The sequence below is a fragment of the Bombus vosnesenskii genome, unplaced genomic scaffold, assembly GCF_011952255.1.
Source record: "Bombus vosnesenskii isolate JDL3184/JDL3185 unplaced genomic scaffold, Bvos_JDL3184-5_v1.1 scf7180000013353, whole genome shotgun sequence".
Classification (NCBI taxonomy): Eukaryota; Metazoa; Arthropoda; class Insecta; order Hymenoptera; family Apidae; genus Bombus; species Bombus vosnesenskii.
This window is the reverse complement of record NW_022882989.1, coordinates 390,838-400,990: the sequence shown is the minus strand read 5'-3', so window position 1 is coordinate 400,990 and position 10,153 is coordinate 390,838. Positions and strand designations below refer to the sequence as shown.

At 42.1% G+C, this 10,153-nt stretch overlaps 1 long non-coding RNA gene across 1 annotated transcript; it reads right to left on the bottom strand.

Annotated features, from left to right (window-relative positions):
* Positions 1-2,058: 2,058 nt before the first annotated feature.
* Positions 2,059-2,544, bottom strand: LOC117237016. The gene is made up of 2 exons (XR_004493927.1): positions 2,297-2,544; positions 2,059-2,096 (listed from the first exon to the last, which is right to left on the bottom strand). It is a non-coding gene; the product is annotated as an uncharacterized LOC117237016 (long non-coding RNA).
* Positions 2,545-10,153: the final 7,609 nt, after the last annotated feature.

The following is a 10,153-nucleotide window of genomic DNA, read 5'->3' as shown; positions in this document are numbered from 1 at the left end:
ACTTGTATGCTACGCACAAGACCAAATACTGATGCTATCCACCTGTAAACAAGCAACATTTATAACTATGCATATAATTTTCACTTATATTTACCAATATATATATACACGCATGTTGTAAAGTAGGCTATATCTATAACACTCACTTCCATTGATAATGCAAGTGACTCGTAAAATAAGTCATCATATTTACCATTACACGCACATACATATATATTCAAAGACAAGCTATATTTGCAGTATCTATTCCTATTAATGATATATACTTATATATTTTAACAATAAAATAAATCTCGTCTATACTACTTACCAGTACGTATGCATATATGTATATAATTATAACCCAAGTAGCATTCATGATATTTATTTTCACTGATAACATGTACATAAAACCTAAAATGAAACCAGGTATTAACAAAAAGGGGAAAAAAGGAAGAAAAAAAAGGAAAAAAACATATAAATATAAAAATTTTCTTTTCTATATATATATTAATAATAATAAAGGTTATTCTTATTTCTAATAAACTCGAGAGTAAGAAACGATTTAATAAATTGTTAATAGGAAGATGAATCGCCTGGTCATCGTACTTACCCTCATCAAAATAGCATACGGCCTGGTAGGATATGACTGCATTGGCAACCATCTCAACGTTACCACTATCTCTCTAAACTCCATCGGGGACTGCAGCATACAGCCTGCGATGATTGAAACCCAAGATATTTATATTCAACTACTGCAACTCTCAGAATTCGAATTTACCAGCGTAAGGCAATGCAAGGTGCAAATAACTCGAATTATATATTACTGTGGTATGCACTCCCACACGTCGGCAGTGCATAACGGATTCGCCGAATACCTCCATGAAACAACCGCCCAACAATGTGCAAGGATGCATCAAGACGGCACGTTTTCACTGGGACCACAAAACCTTATAGTAGGCCTAAAAGATAATGCAACAGAAACAAGATCGCTTGTCCTAGCCGGCAAGTTAACAGACGACGGCAGCTGCCAGGGAACACAGTATGTAGACCCATACGGGAGCTGGGAAAAGGTCGTCGTACAAGCCACAGTAAGGATAAGTTTAAAATCAGCAGTTGTGCCAGTACGGATCGAGGCGAACAAAATTCTACTGAAATCAGAAACGGTATGTACCTTTAGCGAAGGAAATTGTCTAGACGCTGAAGACGGATACACTTATTGGCAACCACAACCACTCTCACCATGCAAATTTGATCAGTACGATGTGCTATATGAAGGAATTGCTACAAAGATCCAGGAAATAAAAACCAACAGGGAATCAGCACAACCAGTTTACGCACTAACAATGCAGGAAGTAACATTTGCACTGACTAAAACTAGAAAACAGCCACTGTGTGGATATACCTTACTATCCACTGGACACCCCAAATTGTTCTTGTTAGAAACAACAAGAGGAAATACGTTTATCTCCAAAAGCAAGACAGCAGTCGAAAACTTGGACATATTCGCATACGTCAACTCAAAATTCATTTACGTAGAGAAACATATTAAACGACAAATGACAACATTATACCATGATATACTGACACAAAGACGTACCACACAGAAGAAACTAATAGAGAATGCTTTAAACTTAGCAATCTTACTGCCCGATGAATTTGCATACACCATAACCAAAACCCCAGGACACATGGCTCCGATCGCAGGAGAAGCAGTCCATATAGTCAAATGCATTCCGGTACAAGTAAAAGTACGACATACAACAGAATGCTACTCCGAGCTACCCGTTTGGCAAGGGAATCGCACCGCATTTTTAACGCCAAAAACACACATCCTAACGCAACACGGAAACCACAGAGAATTTAGCGCGGTACTGCCTACGCTATACAATATCGACGGACTCTGGCACAAATTCGTACCAAAACCCATGGAAACAATCGCACCACAGGAACTCCGCCCGGACGTGCGCCAAACGTGGCAATATTCAGCACCATCGTCGTTGGCCACGAGCGGAATATATACCCAAACTCACTACGGGACCACGTCATGTTCCCGGCAGAAAAATCTGCAGTCTTGAACACATTGGCCAGAGGAGCAACAGGAAAAACAATCGTCCCTGGAACAGTAAACATCATGGGAATGATGGACGAAAACACATTAACGACAATAGCGAAAAATATCGTATCAAGCTTATGGACTGGTTTTATGGAATTTGGAACTGTCAGTGCAGCAATATTTGGAATACTCGTAATATTTAAACTAATCAAAACGATAATAGATATAGCCATACACGGACACCAGTTACGTGAAACTTACGGATGTGGAATCGCCCTATTAGGAGCAATATGCGGCTCAGTCACCCACCTGCTACTATACCTCAAAAGAAAACGAAATATCGATGATCAAACAGCACAACCTCAAGGGATATCGATAACACCGGTAGTCACTCAACAACCAACGACATCTACGTCCGCCTTGAGCGAACTCAGAGACACCATCAGTCAAATTTCCTTTGGAAATTTGAACTCCAAGGGCGGGGGTGTCACTTCTCGCGCTCCGCACACGCCGTAACAAGAACAAGAAAACCATTCTATACAAAACGCGCGAATAAGGATTTGAATGCACAAACGAACACACGGCGCTACGAAACTAAAGGAAGGATTAACAAAACGAGGGCGACTAATAGATCCAACCAATAAACAAAATACATATACACACAACTCTAAATAAACCTAACAATAACCGACTTGCAATTTGAAAACTTGTGGTTCAATATAATATAAATCCAACCAGTATAAAATAAAATAAATAGAACCAACTAATGGATTGAACGAGTTACGAACCAAACAAATAAACCAGGAAATAAGAATAACTACAAAAGGGGAAATAATTGAAACGCCAGGAATACATGTATATATAAATATATTTTAATCAATCAACTTCAATCAATCTATCTATCTATATATCTAATCAATCAACCGTTGGAGATATTTCGACGTTTAAGCGCTCGTTTCACACCATTTTACACTTCAAACGTAATGCACTCCCGTTTAAGCGTCGAAACAAGCAAAATAGTTCTCAAATCGAGATGATTTCGTCGATTTTGACGAAAAGTAGCCGTCATACCCTTCCCGTTGGAGATATTTCGACGCTTAAGCGCTCATTTCACTCCATTTGTTGAGATATGTGTAATTTTCTCTGCTGCACTGAGTTAAGTGCGTAGTAGAAATACTTATATGTATATATCAGTTTGTGGAAGTATGTGTGTGTTCGCAGCGTCTCGAAACAAAGGAATGTAAACAGTCAGTCGGTTAAGGGTCGTCGAAGAGTCGGTTTACAGTCGGGTATACTAGAAGGTGCTGAGACGCGTGCAAGTGTGTATCGATAAATATATTGTTACGTCGCGTAACACTACCTAGCCGAGGCCACACACCGCTGGCAATATGGCAACCAGATGTCTTCGGATATTCGCAGCGTATCTTCCATGATTTCAAGGACCTTCCATAAATCACATAGATTTCCTAGAAGAGGTCCTTCAAACGAAACAAACATCTGGTCCGGAGGAATTTCTAGAGACTATTGTCTACCACGGCTTAACAAGGGAAAGTCAGTTTTTGTCACGTACGCTGCAACTTTCCTCCCACTAACCACTTTCTCTCGAGGGCGGTTAAGGCCCTTCGTTTAACCAATTAAAAACGAAGCCTATTCCCTCACTCTCCTAAATAACATCGGCACCAACCAATCCGATGGTCCCATGCGCTAGACACACTCATCCTTCGCTCTCCTCCGAGACAACATCGTCTTCCAAGAGTACTGTTTTTGCATCCTTCGAACGGTCAACATCCTTCGAGCGGGTAGACACACCCGCAGATCACTCAGTCACTCACTCATCTCGTACATACGCACCAGTGTAACTATCCTCGTTATAAGTTGTGGAATAAACGGTGAAATATAACTTACTACTGTGTCATATTCATAACAACTACCTCTGTTATCCTAAACGAAACAGGGGAACGACTACTTCGCGGCGTCGATTCACCGAATCGTAGCGAGAAGTTACGCCCCTCGCTGACGCGTTTTCCTCGCGACCGCGTCTCTCCGCGAACGGTCGTAACATTTGCTTCCTCGTCTTCGATTGGTGTTTGGGCGATGAGCTTCGGTCGGTGCCTTTGTTCCACGATGCTCGAGATTCATGTGGAGGATGAGATTCTCGGTCTTTTGGAGTCGACTGGGTAGATCTCCGCGAAAATTCGGTTGTGCGTCTCGATCGATGTGTAAAGTGCTGTTGCGATGATCCAGGTGGAGATCGTCCATTAGAGAATCGGTTGTGCGGCGAACGACCGCCCGACGATCGATCTTCAGACGACCGACCGCTCGTTGACCGACCGCTGGAATACCGATCGCTTGAATACCGATCGCTTGAGGCCCGATCGCTTGAAACCCGTGGACTGACCTGAGTGAGCGCTCGGTGTAAATATGTGTGATGGCGTTGCCCGCACATGTGACATGAACCGGATGTGCATTGGGTGAGTGAATGCCCTTTGCCTAAGCAATTTATACAGAGCGATGCCCGTTTTACAACTTCGAGGCGTTTTGTAGCCGATTTGGCCTTAAAAACCTTGCAATATCTGAGTTCGTGAGATCCCTTGCAGGTCGGACACATCCACATCCAATCTGTAATGTGTGTTCGTTCATGCCGTACGTTTTGTCGGTGACGAGTGTGTTGGTGGATATCCCCCTTTCTCATTGGTGTTGGAGCGTTCGTTTGATCGCCGTTTGTCCTTGTTTGCAAGAAGTCTATTAAGTGCTTGTATGACGGTAATTTCTTGTCGGGTAAGGTGCGTTGCCATTTGCGAATGATGGCTGGGGGTAGCTTCCATGTGAGTAATTTGAGAAGAACGGTGTCGGATGTGATTGGGTCACCGAGGTTCTCTAACGCTTGGATATTTATCTTGACCGTCTCGAGAAAGTCGTCTATGGCTTCGGGTGTCTCCTTAACTATTTTCGGATAGTCGAAAAGCAAGTCTAAGTGGCGCATGCAGATTTGACGGTGGCAGTCGAATTTTTCCTTGAGTACGTCAACGGCGATTGCATAGTTTGACTCGGTGATGGCTAGCGATTGTATACTTCGCGCGGCCCTCCCAGTCAAGGCTGATCGGAGGTGATAGAATTTTTGGACTGATGTTAGTTGTTCGTTTTGATCTATCGTTGACGAGAAGGAATCGTAAAATGACTGCCAATTTTCGAGCGTACCATCAAATGTGGGTATTCGAATCTCCGGTAGTTTGAGCGAAGCAGACTCGCGACCGGCAGCTGATTCGTCGTTTGTCGATTGTGACGTCGTAGTTAGTCGTAGGTTGCTCAGTTGAGTAGTTAATCGGAGTTCTAGTCTCTCGTACTCGTCGGCTATTTCAAAGCCGCGTGCGGACTCCTCCTCGTCGATGCTTACAATTTCATTTTGAATGGCGCGGAGCTCCGTTTCGTATGTGTCCAGACGAGTTTTGATTTGAATTAGCTCGTTCTCTCGCGGACAGCCGGATTGTTCGATTTCATCCAGTTTTTTCGATAAGCGTGTAAAGTGGCCGATGCAATAACTCCGGCGTCGACGCAAGGCGGTAAGTTCGTTACCGGTGGCCATTATTTGTTAGATAATTGAGAGTGGATGGTTATAACTTACTTCTGTTGAAGATTGTCCAGTTGCGGCAGGAGGTTGCGTGGTTGCGTTTTAACCACCGAATAATACCTCTTCAAGGGTGACGATCCTTGTCGTTACTGACCTCGCTGGGGGGGTAACGCTTCCGCTGCTGGTTATGTTGGATTCACGTGGCACTGTATGATAGTGGGTGTCACTGGTATGCGCTTTTCACTTGACGCGTGATGCGGCTTTGAGGATCGAATGATTCGACCGGTTACGTGTCCACACTTATCACTTGTCACTGAATCCGGCTCGAAGGACCAAATGTTTCGACCGGATGGGTGACAAAACTATCCACTGCCACTGATTATCCGGCTCGAAGGACCAAATGTTACGACCGTTCGCGGAGAGACGCGGTCGCGAGGAAAACGCGTCAGCGAGGGGCGTAACTTCTCGCTACGATTCGGTGAATCGACGCCGCGAAGTAGTCGTTCCCCTGTTTCGTTTAGGATAACAGAGGTAGTTGTTATGAATATGACACAGTAGTAAGTTATATTTCACCGTTTATTCCACAACTTATAACGAGGATAGTTACACTGGTGCGTATGTACGAGATGAGTGAGTGACTGAGTGATCTGCGGGTGTGTATACCCGCTCGAAGGATGTTGACCGTTCGAAGGATGCAAAAACAGTACTCTTGGAAGACGATGTTGTCTCGGAGGAGAGCGAAGGATGAGTGTGTCTAGCGCACGGGACCATCGGATTGGTTGGTGCCGATGTTATTTAGGAGAGTGAGGGAATAGGCTTCGTTTTTAATTGGTTAAACGAAGGGCCTTAACCGCCCTCGAGAGAAAGTGGTTAGTGGGAGGAAAGTTGCAGCGTACGTGACAAAAACTGACTTTCCCTTGTTAAGCCGTGGTAGACAATAGTCTCTAGAAATTCCTCCGGACCAGATGTTTGTTTCGTTTGAAGGACCTCTTCTAGGAAATCTATGTGATTTATGGAAGGTCCTTGAAATCATGGAAGATACGCTGCGAATATCCGAAAACATCTGGTTGCCATATTGCCAGCGGTGTGTGGCCTCGGCTAGGTAGTGTTACGCGACGTAACATATATAAAGAATCATCCATGTAATAAATATATCATTATTTTAGTAATAACTGTCAATATAAATTTAATGTTCCTATAACATTATTTCGGCTTCAAAGATCCACAATTCTCAACATGGTAGCAGAGCGTGGTTGCTGAAATTCAATGTTAAGGAACCACGTGTAACCGGGAGTGAATGTATAAAAATCGATTTAGAAAAGATAAAAAATTGGAAATAACTTCTAAGAGATAGAAGGGCTGTTGCCAGAACAAATAAAAGGAATCTGAATAATAAAGAGGATTATTTTTGAAAAAGAAAAAAGAGGGTGAAAATAAAAAACGAATCAAGATGCCAAGGGACGACGAAATTAAGGTTCAAATATTCGATGGACGTGATTACAAAATGTGGAAGAAGAGAATATTAATGTATTTAAAATGTAAAAAATGTTATGAACCGGCTATACGAGAGAAAATGGACAAGAAAGAGCAAGATAAATGGGATGAAAAGAATCAATGCGCGATGAACTATATCTATAGCAGTATAACTAATGAACAATTAGAATTTGTTGGTGATCAGGACACTGCTTTAAAAATAATGCGGAAATTTGATGAGATGTATATGAAAAAATCAACAGCATTGCAAATTTGTTTAAGAAGCAGGCTAGACATGATGAGACTGAACGACTTTGAACCTAACCCCAATCAAATTCATTTTTCACGGAATTTGAAAAAACGATAAATGAATTAAAGAGTGGTGGTGCAAACGTAAGTGAACGTGAAAAACTTGACTACATGCTGAAAGCACCACCAGAATCATTGAGCTATATTGGAGACTTAATCGACTCAGTGAAAGAAAGTGATCAAACATGTGAATTCCTAAAAAATAAAATCATAATGTGGGAAACGCGTAGCAAGAAGGAAAGTGATAGGACCAGATCAAATGCATTCACAGTTGAAAAAAAGGACATAAAGTGCTATGGCTGTGGAAAGTACGGCCACATGGCAAGAAATTGCACAAACACGAGCAGAGGTGGAAACAATGGCGGAAACAACGGAGGAGCGCAACGGCAAGGAGTATGCGTATCAGCCGCAGCAGTATAGGGGTCGCGGCGGACGAGGTTTCGACCAAAGAGGACGAGGATTTGGCCAACGAAGGTTTGGCCAACGAGGACGAAGCAGAGGCTGGCAACAACTCTACAACGAGGACTACGACGAGCAAAAAATTGAATCTTTCCTAACGAGAGTAGAACGCGAAAATAGTAAGAGTGAAATTATGGTATGTACTGGCGATACGCGAAAAATAGATTGGATATTGGATAGTGGATTTGCAACAAGAAAAAATATAAATATTAGAATATTTAGACAATTATTAGTTGCAAAATTATTAAGGTTGCCTGAAAATACAAAAAATCCTCGTCTTCGATGGAGTCAGCATAATATCGCCGTTCGGAAAAATGATTCCGGAAGAAGCATTAGACGCGCATGCAAACTATGTTATGCAAATAAAAGACGTCGAATGGACCGAACAAAGGCACAAAAGAATTTGAAGAAAACAACAACTTATTGTCCAAATTGTCCCGACCAACCTCAACTATGTATAGAATGCTTTAAAGTTTTACATTCTGAATAATTTTTTTAATAAACCATTTTCGTATTTTTATTTTATAACAATTCAACTATTATTACAATTAATTATTAATTAACAATTTATTATTATGGAATATCTTTTCAAATACCTACGACGATCCTTCGCAAGTAGTCAAATAAGCGACACCCGAATATGGGTTACGTGGCCTGACCAGAAACTTTGCTGACACCCGAATACGGGTGTCGTGGCGGTCAACGTGTTAAGACTATTAGACGTTTAGAATGACCGTTCGCTGTGATAACTTGCGATCTCGTCGTGACTGAAAGAATCACGCAGATTATGCTGCCTTCAATAACTGAAGACGCCTTTTTGGATTTGGAAGACGGATTTTTTGCATTTCTCTTCCCACTAAGAGCAGAGATATCTGCTCGTCTTTGGGCAAGATGCGAGAAGCCAGATTGGTTGCCACAGAGAGTATTATTGTTACAAACAGTCCTGGTTCATGCTAAATGCCAAAAGCAAGAAGGAATCATAGAGCCGAAAACCTTAATAGTAAAAAATGTGCAGAACATTGGTTTAAACGTTTGTTTTTTTTTTTATTTATTTGTTGAAATTACAATCAATTCTCGCGTTGAGAATTTTCAGTAATTTTTCTGGCGTGGCGCAGTGACATGGCTGTTTATTTACAATAAGTTAATACTTATTATAGATAGGTATAATTTATAAGTATTATAAGTAAGTGCATATGCTTAATTTGGATAATTAAATGAATCTAACGTTTAGGTCTAGCGGGTAGTGCCTCTTCAGCCTGCGAATCTGGTCCGTCGTATCGAGTAGTCCAGTGATTAGGGGGTTTCGGTGTTTGTTGATTCTTTTGCTATATCTGTCGCTATATTTTGCTATTTCCTCTTTGACGGTGGGTATCTTGAGGTCGCGGTGTATTGTTTCATTGGTTACATACCAAGGTGCGTCAATTAGGGATCTTAGCGTTTTCGATTGAAAGCGTTGGAGTATTTCAATGTTGGAGTTACTTGCTGTTCCCCATAGTTGGATTCCGTAGGTCCAGACAGGTTTTATTACGGTCTTGTAGAGGGTAATTTTATTCTGTATATTTAGTTTGGAGTTTAGTTTAGTCTCCTGTCCAGGGTCATGCCCAGGTATCGGACTGTGTCCCTGCTAGGAACTGTTGCATTGTTGATGGTGACCTGGGGGCAGGTTTGTTTTCGGAGCGTGAAGGTTACATGTGAGGATTTCTTTTCGTTGACTTTGAAGCCCCATTTGTGAAACCACTTTTCCATGGAGTCGAGACTTCGCTGGAGAGTGGATGAGGCTATTACCGGGTCTGCGTGGGTAGCTAATAGCGCTGTGTCGTCTGCAAATGTCGCTATTGTTATATCGTTTGATATAGGTAGGTCGGCAGTGTAGATGGAGTACAGTAGGGGTCCGAGGACACTACCTTGGGGTATGCCGGCTTCTATTGGGAATATTGCGGAAGTGGCGTCTAGGCATTTAACCATGAATTGTCTATTGGTTAGGTAAGATTTTAGGATGGAGTAGTAGGGGTGGGGTAGGATCTTTTTAAGTTTGTATAGTAGCCCTTCATGCCATACTTTGTCGAATGCCTGTTGGATGTCTAGGAAAACCGCTGAGCAATATTTTTTCTTTTCGAGTGTTTGGCTGATCGTATGAGTTAAGCGGTGGATTTGCTCTACTGTAGAATGATGTTTTCGGACGCCGAATTGGTAATCTGGGAGTGTTTTCAAGTTCTCTAGGATTGGAAGGAGTCGGTTCGTGAGCATCTTCTCGAATAGTTTGGACAGGGTAGGTAAAAGACTGATTGGGCGATAGGAGCAGGTTTCGT